The 12378-nt window shown below is 47.6% G+C and overlaps 1 long non-coding RNA gene across 2 annotated transcripts; it reads left to right on the top strand.

Moving 5' to 3' along the window:
- The first annotated feature begins 5078 nt into the window (after positions 1-5078).
- LOC147349549 (uncharacterized) lies at positions 5079-11964 on the top strand. 2 transcript variants are annotated; one of them, XR_015149947.1, is made up of 2 exons: positions 5079-5976; positions 10809-11964. It is a non-coding gene; the product is annotated as an uncharacterized LOC147349549 (long non-coding RNA). The 2 variants fall into 2 exon arrangements; XR_015149948.1 differs by lacking the exon at positions 5079-5976 and adding an exon at positions 6762-6902.
- The last annotated feature ends 414 nt before the right edge of the window (positions 11965-12378 follow it).

The following is a 12378-nucleotide window of genomic DNA, read 5'->3' as shown; positions in this document are numbered from 1 at the left end:
ACTTGCAGCAGAGGGAGAGATGTCAGGATTCTGAGATCATCTGACTCCCAAGGACTCCTGAGCTGTTGGTTCCTGCCTCCCAGTCCCAGGGCCAATGTGACAGCTCCATGAAGAACACGCCCCCCGATTATCAGCCCACATCACATGTACAGAGAACTACAGCTTTGCTGGGCAGTGAGCATTGCACAGGGACTGTCATCAGCCCACAATGTAACAACTCATTGTGGCATTACAAACCCATCTGATGCTGGGAGCTTCGTCCAAGGAGACCAGCAGCCAAACGCTGAAGTGTTTGTATCATGACAAACATCATTATGAGACAGAAAGAGCCTATTAGTCCTACCGTGTAATTTTAAACCTCAAACTGTCAAAAAGAAAAGGCCTCATCTTCTCATTTTGAGAAGCCTGTTATCATTCCAGGGTCCTTAACAGCTCATTCAGTAGCCAGTTAAGTGCCCTTTCAGAACTGACAAAGCTTCACTCTGTGCTAGTTCTAGTGTCTGAAGAGTTTAGAAGCAGGAGGCTGAGCCAGACGTGAGAAAGCTCCTAGCTTTTGTAAGTTTGAGTGTGAGATGCTGGGCTGTACGTGGCTTACTGTTCTGTTTTTTCCCCCAAGTTTTATTTGTTTATTTATTTTAATTTTTGGCCACACCCTGCAGATCTTTTCCCTGACCAGGGATCGAACTCTCACCCTGCATTGGAAGGCAGGGTCCTAACCATTGGACCGCTGGGGAAGTCCCCTGTCCTGTTTGTTTTTGATTAGAAAACCGAGGTTGAAAAAGAGACACAGATGTAAAGAACAGGCTTTTGGACTATGTGGGAGAAGCTAAGGATGGGATGATTTGAGAGAATAGCACTGAAACATGTATATGACCATATGCAAAATAGATGACCAAGGCAAGTTCAATTCATGAAGCAGGGCACTCAAAACTGGTGTTCTGGGACAACCTAGAGGGGTGGGATAGAGTGGGGAGGAAGGTGGGAGGGGGTGTTCAGGATGTGGGGGACACATGTACACCCGTAGGTGATTCACATCTATGTATGGGAAAAAACGACCACAATATTGTAAAGTAATTAGCCTCCAATTAAAATTAATTACAAAAAAAACCCCGAGGCTGATACCAAGAGATGTGCCTGTTTCTGCATGTAGTTGAAGTTGTTCAGTTACTAAGTCGTGTCTGACTCTTTGCAACCCCGTTGACTATAGCCCACCAGGCTTCTCTGTCCATGGGACTTCCCAGGCAAGAATACCGGATGGGTTGCCATTTCCTCCTCCACTGTTTGTATATGTGAGTGTAAGTGTGCACACAGTGGGATTTGAGGGTCTGCATGAGTCTCTGGGAATTTGGGAATGAATGTCTATGCCAGCTCATTTGGATACTTTTCTGTGAGTGTTGCCAGTCTTGGAGTACGAGAGCATCCTTTCTAGCCTGGGCCGTGCAGTTAGCTGCTCCATCTCCACATGGGCATTTGCTTGACTCTGACCCACAGACTAGGAGTCCTGATGATGGAAAGAAAAGTGCTCTGAGCAACAGACCCAAGCTGTAATTGATTAGATGTTCAGTGGTAGGCTGGGCTTTCCAGGTGGTGTAGTGGTAAAGAATCCACCCGCCAATGCAGGAGATGCAGGAAGCGTGGGGTTCAATCCCTGAGTTGGGAAGATCCCCTGGAGAAGGAAATGGCAACCCATTCCAGTATTCTTGCCTGGAGAATCCCATGAACAGAGGAGCTTGAGGGGCTTCAGTCCACAGGGTCACAAAGAGTGGGACATGACTGAGCGACTGAGCACGTCAGGGTTAGGCAGGTTTCTCTGCCTCTCTGATGTATCTCTATTTCCTTATCGGTGAAATGAAATGAAGGCTAATTCATGGGCTTCAGGAGCAGACTCCTGCTGGAGCACTTTGCCAGAGTGTGTGTTATATAATAACAATGGAATAGCGTCGTGTTGTGTAGGAAAAGTTTCTTGTCTCAGTTCCGGTTCTCCCAGAGGTAGATTGTGAGACAGGGTTTGAGGTCAAGTGGTTTATTGGGGGTGTGAAGGAGAATGAGGAGACACAGGGAAGGGAAGTCAGTGAATGAAATGTGTATTATCAACCAGCTACTATTTGGGGGACAGTGCTTTGCCCCCATAGGGCCACCCTGGGAAACAGTGCAGAATACACTCCTCGGGGTGACCCCCAGCCATGTCTGAGGGTGCTGATGGGGTCATGCATGAGGTCGTGGGCCACTGGCGAGGAGCTGCTGGGGGACAGCCAGTTTTTCTCAGCACTTGCAGCCTGACATAGACAAGGTCCAAGAGCCGCAGACCCAGCCAGTAGATTCTGGCTAGCTCCCTCTCGCTGACCCCGAGAACTGCGGTCTGAGAGCCAGGGCAGGGCAGCACCTGGTTTCAGGTGCAAAACTATGTTTCACAGCAAAGACCTAAATTATGGGCAGGCTTGGATTCCAAAACAGGAAAATAAATGGCAATTTCAGGACTTCCGTGGTGGCTCAGTGGTATAGAATCTGCCCTTACTATGCAAGGGACTCGGGTTCCAACTCTGGTCCAGGAAGATCCCACATGCCTCGGAGCAACCAAGCCGGTGCTCCACAACTACAGAAGCCCTCCCGGCCATAGGGCCTGTGCTCTGCAAGAAGAGAAACCACCACCAGGAGAAGACCCTGCACACTGCAACTAGAGAATAGCCCCCACCAGCCACAGCTAGAGAAAAGCCCTCGTAGCAACTAAGATCCAGCACATCCAAAAATAAATAATTTCTTTAAAAAAAGGAGTCAGCTGAGCACCTCATCTTTCACCACACTACCCCTCCTCCATCTTTCCACTCGCATCACCTTGACTTTCCCTGTATCCTTCAAGTTTGCTCTTCTCCCTCCAACGACAGGACCTCGCATACTGTGTTCCCCAGCCTGGGACACCTTCCTGCCTCTCCTTGCACTTAATTCTGGCTCATGCCTCAGAGGGCTGCTCAGGTGTGGTCTTCCCAGGATGCCTGCTTTGAGCTCCCTGAGCATCACATCTCCCTGCCTTGGACCCATGCCACCTCTTCATGTCCTGCTCCTTCAGGATGCTTCCAGGGAACGTCCACACTTGTCTGATGGATGACATGTCAGTCCCCTCCAGTGCATCTCCCCCTTAGACTGGAATTCCAACGCAGCGGGACCGCAGAGCCCCAGAGCCCAGCACCGCGTCTGGAGCATAACAGACACTCGATAATACTCATTGCGTGACTTCACACAAAGGGGTTTGAGATAACAGTGTGAACAGGGAAGAGGCTAGAAGAAGAGCAATAGCGAAGGGAGCAAGTGTAGGACCAGATGCTCTCCTTGGCTCCCCTTCATCCACCCTCTGGGCCTCTCCACCCCCATTCTGTGTCCTTCCACAGCCAGGAGACGCAGCCCATGCTGGTAGCTCCGCAGCCCATCTGGCTGCAGTGCGATCACTCTGCCCAGGGCTCTGAGGATGCACCTGGTACACTCAGTGACGAAGCGGCTCCAAATCGTACCCAGGCCCTGTGTCCACCCCTCCTCTCCCTCTCCCCGTCCTGGAGGGGAGTTTGCCACTTTCCACTGCCATCTGCTTGGGTGCAGCTCGCCAGGCTGCCCCCGGCAGGAAGCTGTGGTTCCTGGGCCTCCATGGAACCAGCAGCCAGGGTAGGTGGGCAGAAGGCAAACATGATGGCCTGGGGTTGGGAACATGATCCCAGCTGCTGAGTCCCGTGGAGGACACGGGAGGTGAGCGGGGAATCTCCATGGAAGGCAAGAAGGGGGAACTGGACCAGCTCCGGGGAAAATGGTCAACACTGAAAATTATCACAAGCAATGAGGGATGGTGTCCTGCTGGCACGGGGGTATCTTGAATCCAGAGGGTGAGAGCAAAGGATGCAGGGACATCCGTGGTGGTTCTGGTGGTCCAAGAGTCATTGCTTCCAATGCAGGGAACCTGGGTTCGATCCCTGCTTGGGGAACTAGATCCCACATGCCGAAACTAAAAATCCGCATGCTGCAGATAAGACCCAGAACCTCCAAATAAATATATGTTTTTTTAAAAAAGAAGGAATGAATCAAGCTAGGACAAGGTGAGGTGTCTGACTCAAAACCCAAAGGCCAGGCTGACTAGAAAAAAGGGGACTTGTGACTTGTTAATGTCCGTTAGCAGAACCGTGGGTGGGGTGCTGGATGGCAAGCCATGGTTCAGAGGGCAGCAAGGGAAGGTGAAACAGAGAACTCTGCTCCTCCCAGCCTTCCCTGGTAGCTCAGCTGGTAAAGAATCTGCCTGTGATACAGGAGACCTAGGCTCAATCCCTGGGTTGGGAAGATCCCCTAGAGGAGGAAATGGCTACCCACTCCAGTATTCTTGCCTAGAGAATCCCATGGACAGAGGAACCTGGCAAGCTACAGTCCATGGGGTCACACAGAGTCAGACAAGACTGAGTGACTAACACTTCACTTCACACAATATTCTGGCATGTACTTGAACAAAAACCCAAAAGCTTTATTTTAAAGATGTTGTTTGCCTGCCAATAGCATAGGAGTGTTCCATTTTCTCCAGCCCCTGTTACCCTGGTATGACATCTTAAAAGTCAAAAACTGTTACTTGTTGATATGAATATCAATTTCATTTTAGCTCAATTTGAACAGAGAAGCAAAAAAATCAGGAGGCCTATTTGTTCAGGTTTCTTCAGGGAGAAAAATGAAACTATTAGAAGACAAATTGCATGCAGTTTATGGGCTCTGAGTCGCTATTGTTTGCAGGAATTTTATGTATTTTTCCAAATATGACTTTTCATTCATTTCACAACAAATAACAGAATTATAAGAAACTAATTTGAAATGATGGCTTGTTTCTACCCAAAAAATCTGAATACAAAGGAACCAATGGGAATCACAAATATCAGGGTGCAAAGCTTTTAAGAATATTTTAGGTTTGCAAATAATTACTAGTATGCTTGCAATTTCAACAATATATTTTTATTCTGATCAAGAATATCTTTTTCCAGGAGGCTTCCAGTGTGCTCATCTCCTGCTGCAAACCCGGGATGCTGGAATCAGGCCACTTCCTGTCTGTCTTTACAGGACACTGGGCTGCACTCTAAGAAATTCCTGGCTCTCCCCTGGATCCTGACCATCATGTGGCCACAGAAATTGGTAATGTTATTGTTTCGCCTGTTGAGATGTTTGATGACACAGATCCTTTCAGTTTCCTGATGTGGATGAAGTGTGGAGCCGAGTGATGATTTCTTCTTCAAGAAATGTACATCCTAGTTCCCGCACGAGGGTGAGCCCCCGTCCAATGATGAGAGACCCTGCATGTGGGTGACCTGTGCCTCCTGGGAGACCAGCCCTAAACTCGTCTGAACCTGACCAAGTTCTGTCTACATGGTATATTTAGACCTCTCCAAGTCCTGTCTACACTGATGCTGTGTAGACGAGACCGTGAGCTTTTTATGAGAACATTTAGGCCTCACTGTTCCGTGTGTGCTAGGACATGGAGACCCAGGTGGAGGCCTGGCCTGGCCTCTGTATGGGAAACTCCGTGCCTGCATCTGAGTGTCAGTGCTCAGACGTCTGGGCTCTGGGGCTGGGGTGGGCTTCTTTGGGTGACCGTGCTCTCCTCTGAGTGGGGTTCCCTGGCCCTCCCGGGGGTCAGTGCTGCAGTCAGGCTCCTAGTCTTTCTCTCCCAGATTCACCTTCCCTGGGGCTCCTGGAGCCCCCTCAGGTGGGCTACCTGCTAATCATTCCAGTTTTCCAGCACATTCAGGTTGAGTAGGGAGGCAGGTTCACCTGGTGAATTGATTCCAGGGGACAGGGATCGGGCAAAAAGTCAATGGGCAGCAGGTGAGGTTGCTGCTGTGCTCTCCTTCCACTCGACTCTCTCCTCCAAAGAGAACAGAGCTGCCCCTCGTCTTTCAGCCCAGCTCTACTATGTTTTCTCAGCGCCTCAGCAGGACAAGAAAGACAGAGCCTGCGAGAAACAAGGTACTGTATTCAACTCTAGCATGAGCTTTCAAACCAGCAAAAAATCATATGATACCAAGGTGAAAACAGGAGGGGCCTGACTTCTCAGGGACAATTGACGGGAGACGAGACCAACCCTAGACTTCTTTCTAGGGTCCCCAGAGGTCCCAGGGACTTGACTTGTTCACACATTGGGGGCCCACTGACCACAGCCATGGTGTCCTGACTGAGGGCTCGTGTGACCCCAGGTGGGTGGTCTGGGGACTGTGTGAGTCTCACCCCATCTGCATGGGTCAGGGTCACGTGTACAGGGAGACCACACACACACAAAGCTAAGAAAAAGGGAAGAATACATGAGGGCTTGTCTTGTGTTTGGACTTCCCTGATAGCTCAGTTGGTAAAGAATCCACCTGCAATGCAGGAGGCCCCCATTCGATTCCTGGGTTGGGAAGATCCGCTGGAGAAGGGAAAGGCTACCCGCTCCAGTATCCTGACCTGGAGAATTCCATGCACTGTATAGTCTATGGGATCACAAAGAGTCAGACACAACCGAGTGACTTTCACTTCACTCACTTTTGTTGAGGAATTTATGCTTTACAGTATTCACTTTATACAGGCCTGTGCCTGTTTGCCTCTTTACGCCTGTGAGGTTCACCCTCCCTGGGGCTCCTGGACACTCCTCAGGTGGCTACCTAGTAATTATTCCAACTTTCCAACACGAGCATGGCAAGATGGGAGTCAGGTTTACCTGGTCAGTTGATTGCAGGGCACATGGATCAGGCAAAAGGCCAATGGGCAGCAGGTGAGGTTGCTGCTGTGATCTCCTTCCAGTCGATCATCCCTACTTAGCAGAGAGCAGACCTCCCCCTCGTCTCCCAGCCCTGCGTCTGGTGTGTTTTCTCAACACCTCAGTGGGACAAGAAAGGACTGAGCCTGACAGAACCAAGGTAGTGAGTTCAACATTATTATGACAGCTGTAAAAACTGTTAATATCACACACAAAGGGAAGGGAGGAAGACTTTTCTGGGACAAGTGTGGGGAGAAGAGACCAACCCTGCAGTTCTTTCTGACATCCTAGGAAGTCACAGGAACCCACTTGTTTCCACCTTAGGGGCCCAAGCAGCAGAGACACCATGTCCTACCCAAGGGTCGTGGGCCCAGGGCAGGATCTGGGGAGGTGGTGCCAGCTTGGAGACTGGAAGTGTGTCCCCAGGTGCTGGGGGTTGTGTGGGTCTCAGCCCATCCACATGGGCCAGGATCCTGTGTACACAGAGACCGCACGTCTGCTCTTTGCCTGCAGTGTGTCTTGTCCCCTCGGAGATTCCCAGCGTCTGAAGTGACCTGTGGTCCTTTTTCTTCACCTTGCAGCATTCGCTTGAGTGGGTTGCTTCTCTGTGTGCTGCGGAGTGAAAACCTTTGGAGGTGTCATATTAATATAGCATATCACGTGTACATCCTCTGCAATATTTATTCTTTGTAGATCTTTTCGATGATGGCCGTTGTGACCAGTGTGAGGTGATACCTTTTTGTAGTTTTGATTGGCATTGATTTAATAATTACTGGTGGAGTATCTTTCCATGTGCTTTTATTATTTTATACCTTGTGAGTACAATTTACCTTAGGAGTTCCATTGCATTGTCCTTTTATTTAGACCTTTAATCTATTTGCAGTCTATTTTTGTGTATGGTGTTAGGTTGTAGTCTAATTTCATTCTCATTTTCATGCTAAGGAACCTGCCTGGTGTCCTCCACCGTGGCTGCTCCCAATTTCCATTCCCAGCATCAGTGTGGGAGGGTTCTCTCTTCTCTATACACTCTCCAGGATTTACTGTTTGTAGAGTTTCTGTCTATGGCCATTGTGACTGGTGTGAGGTGATAAACCTTGTTGAAGTTTTGATTTGCATTTCTCTCATATTTAGTGATGTTGACATCTTTTCATGTGATTTTTTAAAACAATGTGAGTTAAACTTACTTATTCAAATTGGCTTCTTGAGTGCCTGCCATATTTTGGATATTTTCCTATGATCTCGCCTAGGACATTTCTTGGAAAGGGTGTCTTTTACTTAAGAGTTCCCCAGATCTTTTGAATATTAAGTGCCCATGAGCAATGGTTTCCAAGTTGTTGGTATGGGAAATGGCCACAAGGTGGCAGCATGTCTTTATGCCCAACTCGTTACTGGGGGAACCAGAGCCTTGGGGAAAGTCCTGTTCCTGGATTGTCAGGGTGGAAAGTGCCAGAAGCAACACTTAAGGCTTGTGTCCCATTCTTCTTCCTTCCTTACCCCTGTCCCCTGGACACATCCCAGTTCCTGCAACACCCTCTGGGGAGGGTGCTTTCATCCATAGGTGGGGCAACCCTAAGGAAGGAGGTTGGAGGTGGGAACCCCAACACCAGGAAACATGGAGCCCATGGGGCTTTTCAAAGCTCTTCCAGCTCAGAGCCTCCACATCCTTTGGGTGCAGTAGGCATAGTTTCACTGCAGGAGGACCTGCTTGGATCTGGAGGTTGTGGGCCTGTGTAGAGGGGAGCAGGCTCACCAGGTCCATGGGGCAGGGCTCATTGGCTGGCACACCCTCCCCAGCTCCGTCAGCCCTGTGACAGTCCATCCTTGGGAAACAAGTCTGCCCAGGCTTCATGGATGTGACAGCAGCCCAGGTCACCAAGGCCTGAGGGGAATAGAGTTGACGTTCACTCTGTAATTTGCATCTTGTATTGGTGTATAGGTGACTTACTATGCTGTAGGGTATGTTTGTTTTTGCTTTTAGTTTTAGGTGAACAGCAACATGATTCACTTATGCATAGGTGTATACACATCCTTTTTTGGATTCTCTTCCCATATAGTTTACTAGGTACTGTTGATTAGGACGGAGAAGGCGATGGCACCCCACTCCAGTACTCTTGCCTGGAAAATCCCATGGATGGAGGAGCCTGGTGGGCTGCAGTCCATGGGGTCGCTAAGAGTCAGACACAACTGAGCGACTTCACTTTCACCTTTCATTTTTATGCATTGGAGAAGGAAATGGCAACCCACTCCAGTGTTCTTGCCTAGAGAATCCCAGGGATGGCGGAGCCTGGCGGGCTGCCATCTATGGGGTCGCACAGAGTCGGACATGACTGAAGCGACTTAGCAGCAGCAGCAGCAGTTGATTAGGAGTCCTCATTGATTGTTTATAAAGAGAAGGCAATGGCACCCCACTCCAGTACTCTTGCCTGGAAAATCCCATGAACGGAGGAGCCTGGTGGGCTACAGTCCACGGGGTCTCTAAGAATCGGACACAACTGAGCGACTTCACTTTCACTTTTCACTTTCATGCGTTGGAGAAGGAAATGGCAACCCACTCCAGTGTTCTTGCCTTGAGAATCCCAGGGATGGCGGAGCCTGGTGGGCTGACATCTATGGGGTCACACAGAGTCGAACACGACTAAAGCGACTTAGCAGCAGCAGCACTAACAGATGGAAAAGGCAATGGCAACCCAGTCCAGTACTCTTGCCTGGAAAATCCCATGGACGGAGAAGCCTGGTGGGCTGCAGTCCATGGGGTCAATACGAGTTGGGCACGACTGAGTAATTTCACTTTCACTTTTCACTTTCCTGCATGGGAGAAGGAAATAGCAATCCACTCTAGTGTTCTTGCCTGGAGAATTCCCAGGGATGGAGGAGCCTGGTGGGCTTCCGTCTATGGGGTTGCACAGAGTCGGACACAACCGAAGCGACTTAACAGCAGCAGCAGCAGTAGCAGCCGTACTAACAGATGCTGAGCATCTTTTATGTGCTTCACGGCCATCTCTGTCTTCTTTGCAGAAATGTCCATTTAAATCTTGTTCCACTACTTGGTTGGGTTTTCCTTTGATATTGAGATGCATAAGCTGTTTGTGTGTTTTGGAGATAAATTCCTTGCGGGTGTCTTTGTTTGCAAATATTAGTTCCATTATAAGGGTTGTCTTTTTGTTTTGTTTATGGTTTCCTCTGCTGTTACACTTTTAAGGGTAATTAAGTCCCATTTATTTTGTTTGTTTGTTTGTTTTCATGATTCTAAGAGGTGGGTCAGAAAAGAACTTGCTGCATTTTATGTCAAAGCGTGTTATGCTCTTTTCCTCAAGAGTTTCATTGTATCCGTCCTTTTATTTAGATCTTTAATCTATTTGGAGTTTATTTCTGTGTATGCATCAGGGAGTATTCTAATTGCATTCTCATTATCATTTCTTTGAAAACCTGCACACCATTCTCCATAGTGGCTGTTACTAATTTACCTTTTCACTAACAGTGTAGGAGGGTTCCCTTTCTTCCACACTTTTTCTAGCATTTATGGTTTGTCAACTTTTGGATAATGGCGATTGTGAATCACGTGAGGAAATACCTCAATAGAGTTTTGATTTGCTTTTCTCTAACATTTGGTGATGGTGACATCTTTTAACATGATTTCTTTAAAGAGTGTGAGTTAAACTTACCACCTGAAATTGGCCACTTGGATACTTGCCTTGTTTTAAATTCTTTTTTGGTGACAGCCCCTAGGACATTTCTCTGGGGCAGGTGTTTTTTTTTTACTTACAGCCCCTTGATCCTTGTGAATGTTAAACGCCCAGCACCATCGCTTTACATATTGTTACAGAAAAAGGCCAGAAAGGAGCAACATTTCTTTAAGCCTCACTCTTCTCTATTTTCCTGTAATTTCCTGTTATTTTATATTGGAATATAGGTGAGGAATATTGCACTGTGTATATGAACCTCGTCTCCTGTATGTATTCTTCTGTCCTTCTACAATTAGCTTGCTTCCTTGTCTTGGCTAGGGGGACCGAGATCGAGGGCTACCCATGTCCTTTAATTTTTAGGTTTTCTCTGGATTTTTTCCTAGGTATTGGATAGCCTTTGACTATGTGGATCACAATAAACTGTGGAAAATTCTGAAAGAGATGGGAATACCAGACCACCTGACCTACCTCTTGAGAAATCTGTATGCAGGTCAGGAAGCAACAGGTAGAACTGGACATGGAACAACAGACTGGTTCCAAATAGGAAAAGGAAACGTCAAGGCTGTATATTGTCACCTTGCTTATTTAACTTATATGCAGAGTACATCATGAGAAACGCTGGACTGGAAGAAACACAAGCTGGAATCAAGATTGCCGGGAGAAATATCAATAACCTCAGATATGCAGACGACACCACCCTTATGGCAGAAAGTGAAGAGGAACTCAAAAGCCTCTTGATGAAAGTGAAAGTGGAGAGTGAAAAAGTTGGCTTAAAGCTCAACATTCAGAAAATGAAGATCATGGCATCCGGTCCCATCACTTCATGGGAAATAGATGGGGAAACAGTGGAAACAGTGTCAGACTTTATTTTGGGGGGCTCCAAAATCACTGCAGATGGTGACTGCAGCCATGAAATTAAAAGATGCTTAATCCTTGGAAGGAAAGTTACGACCAACCTAGATAGCACATTCAAAAGCAGAGACATTACTTTGCCAACAAAGGTCCGTCTAGTCCAGGCTATGGTTTTTCCTGTGGTCATGTATGGATGTGAGAATTGGACTGTGAAGAAGGCTGAGCGCTGAAGAATTGATGCTTTTGAACTGTGGTGCTGGAGAAGACTCTTGAGAGTCCCATGGACTGCAAGGAGATCCAACCAGTTCATTCTAAAGGAGATCAGCCCTGGGATTTCTTTGGAAGGAATGATGCTAAAGTTGAAACTCCAGTACTTTGGCCACCTCATGCGAAGAGTTGACTCATTGGGAAAGACTCTGATGCTGGGAGGGATTGGGGGCAGGAGGAGAAGGGGACGACAGAGGATGAGATGGCTGGATGGCATCACTGACTCGATGGACATGAGTCTGGGTGATCTCTGGGAGTTGTTGATGGACAGGGAGGCCTGGCGTGCTGCAATTCATGGGGTCGCAGAGAGTCGGACACGACTGAGTGACTGATCTGATCTGAATGTTTAGTGATGTTGACATCTTGTGATTTTTTTTAAGAGGGTAAATTAAATTTACATCTTTAAATTGGCTTCTTTAACGCCTGCCTTGTTTTGGATTCTTTTTCTATGACAACCCCAAGGACATTTCAGGAGGGAAGGTGTTTTTTACTTACAGCCCCTGGATCCTGGTGAATGTTAAACTCCCACAGCACAGCTCTGCATGGTGTTATTACAGAAAGTGGCCACAAGGCGGCAGCACTACTTCATTGCCACATTTTTGTTTTCCCTGTACATTTCTTGTTAGTTTCTACTGGCTTAGAGTGGATTTCTGATGTTGTGTTTGTTGTAGGTGTACAGAAACTCGATTCAGTTACACATAGACATTTATTCTCTTTAGGGTTCTTTTTCCCATAGAGGTGATTACAGTATGTTCAATCAACTTTCCTAAGCTATTCAGTAGGTACTTTTTATCATCTATTTGATATATATTAGTAAGTATATGTTAATTCCAA

Source organism: Bos grunniens, chromosome 21 (genome assembly GCF_055505025.1).
Source record: "Bos grunniens cultivar Pamir isolate PY7600 chromosome 21, Bosgru_T2T1.0, whole genome shotgun sequence".
NCBI lineage: Eukaryota > Metazoa > Chordata > Mammalia > Artiodactyla > Bovidae > Bos > Bos grunniens.
Note: the sequence above shows the minus strand (reverse complement) of the source record. Positions and strands in the feature narration are given on the sequence as shown.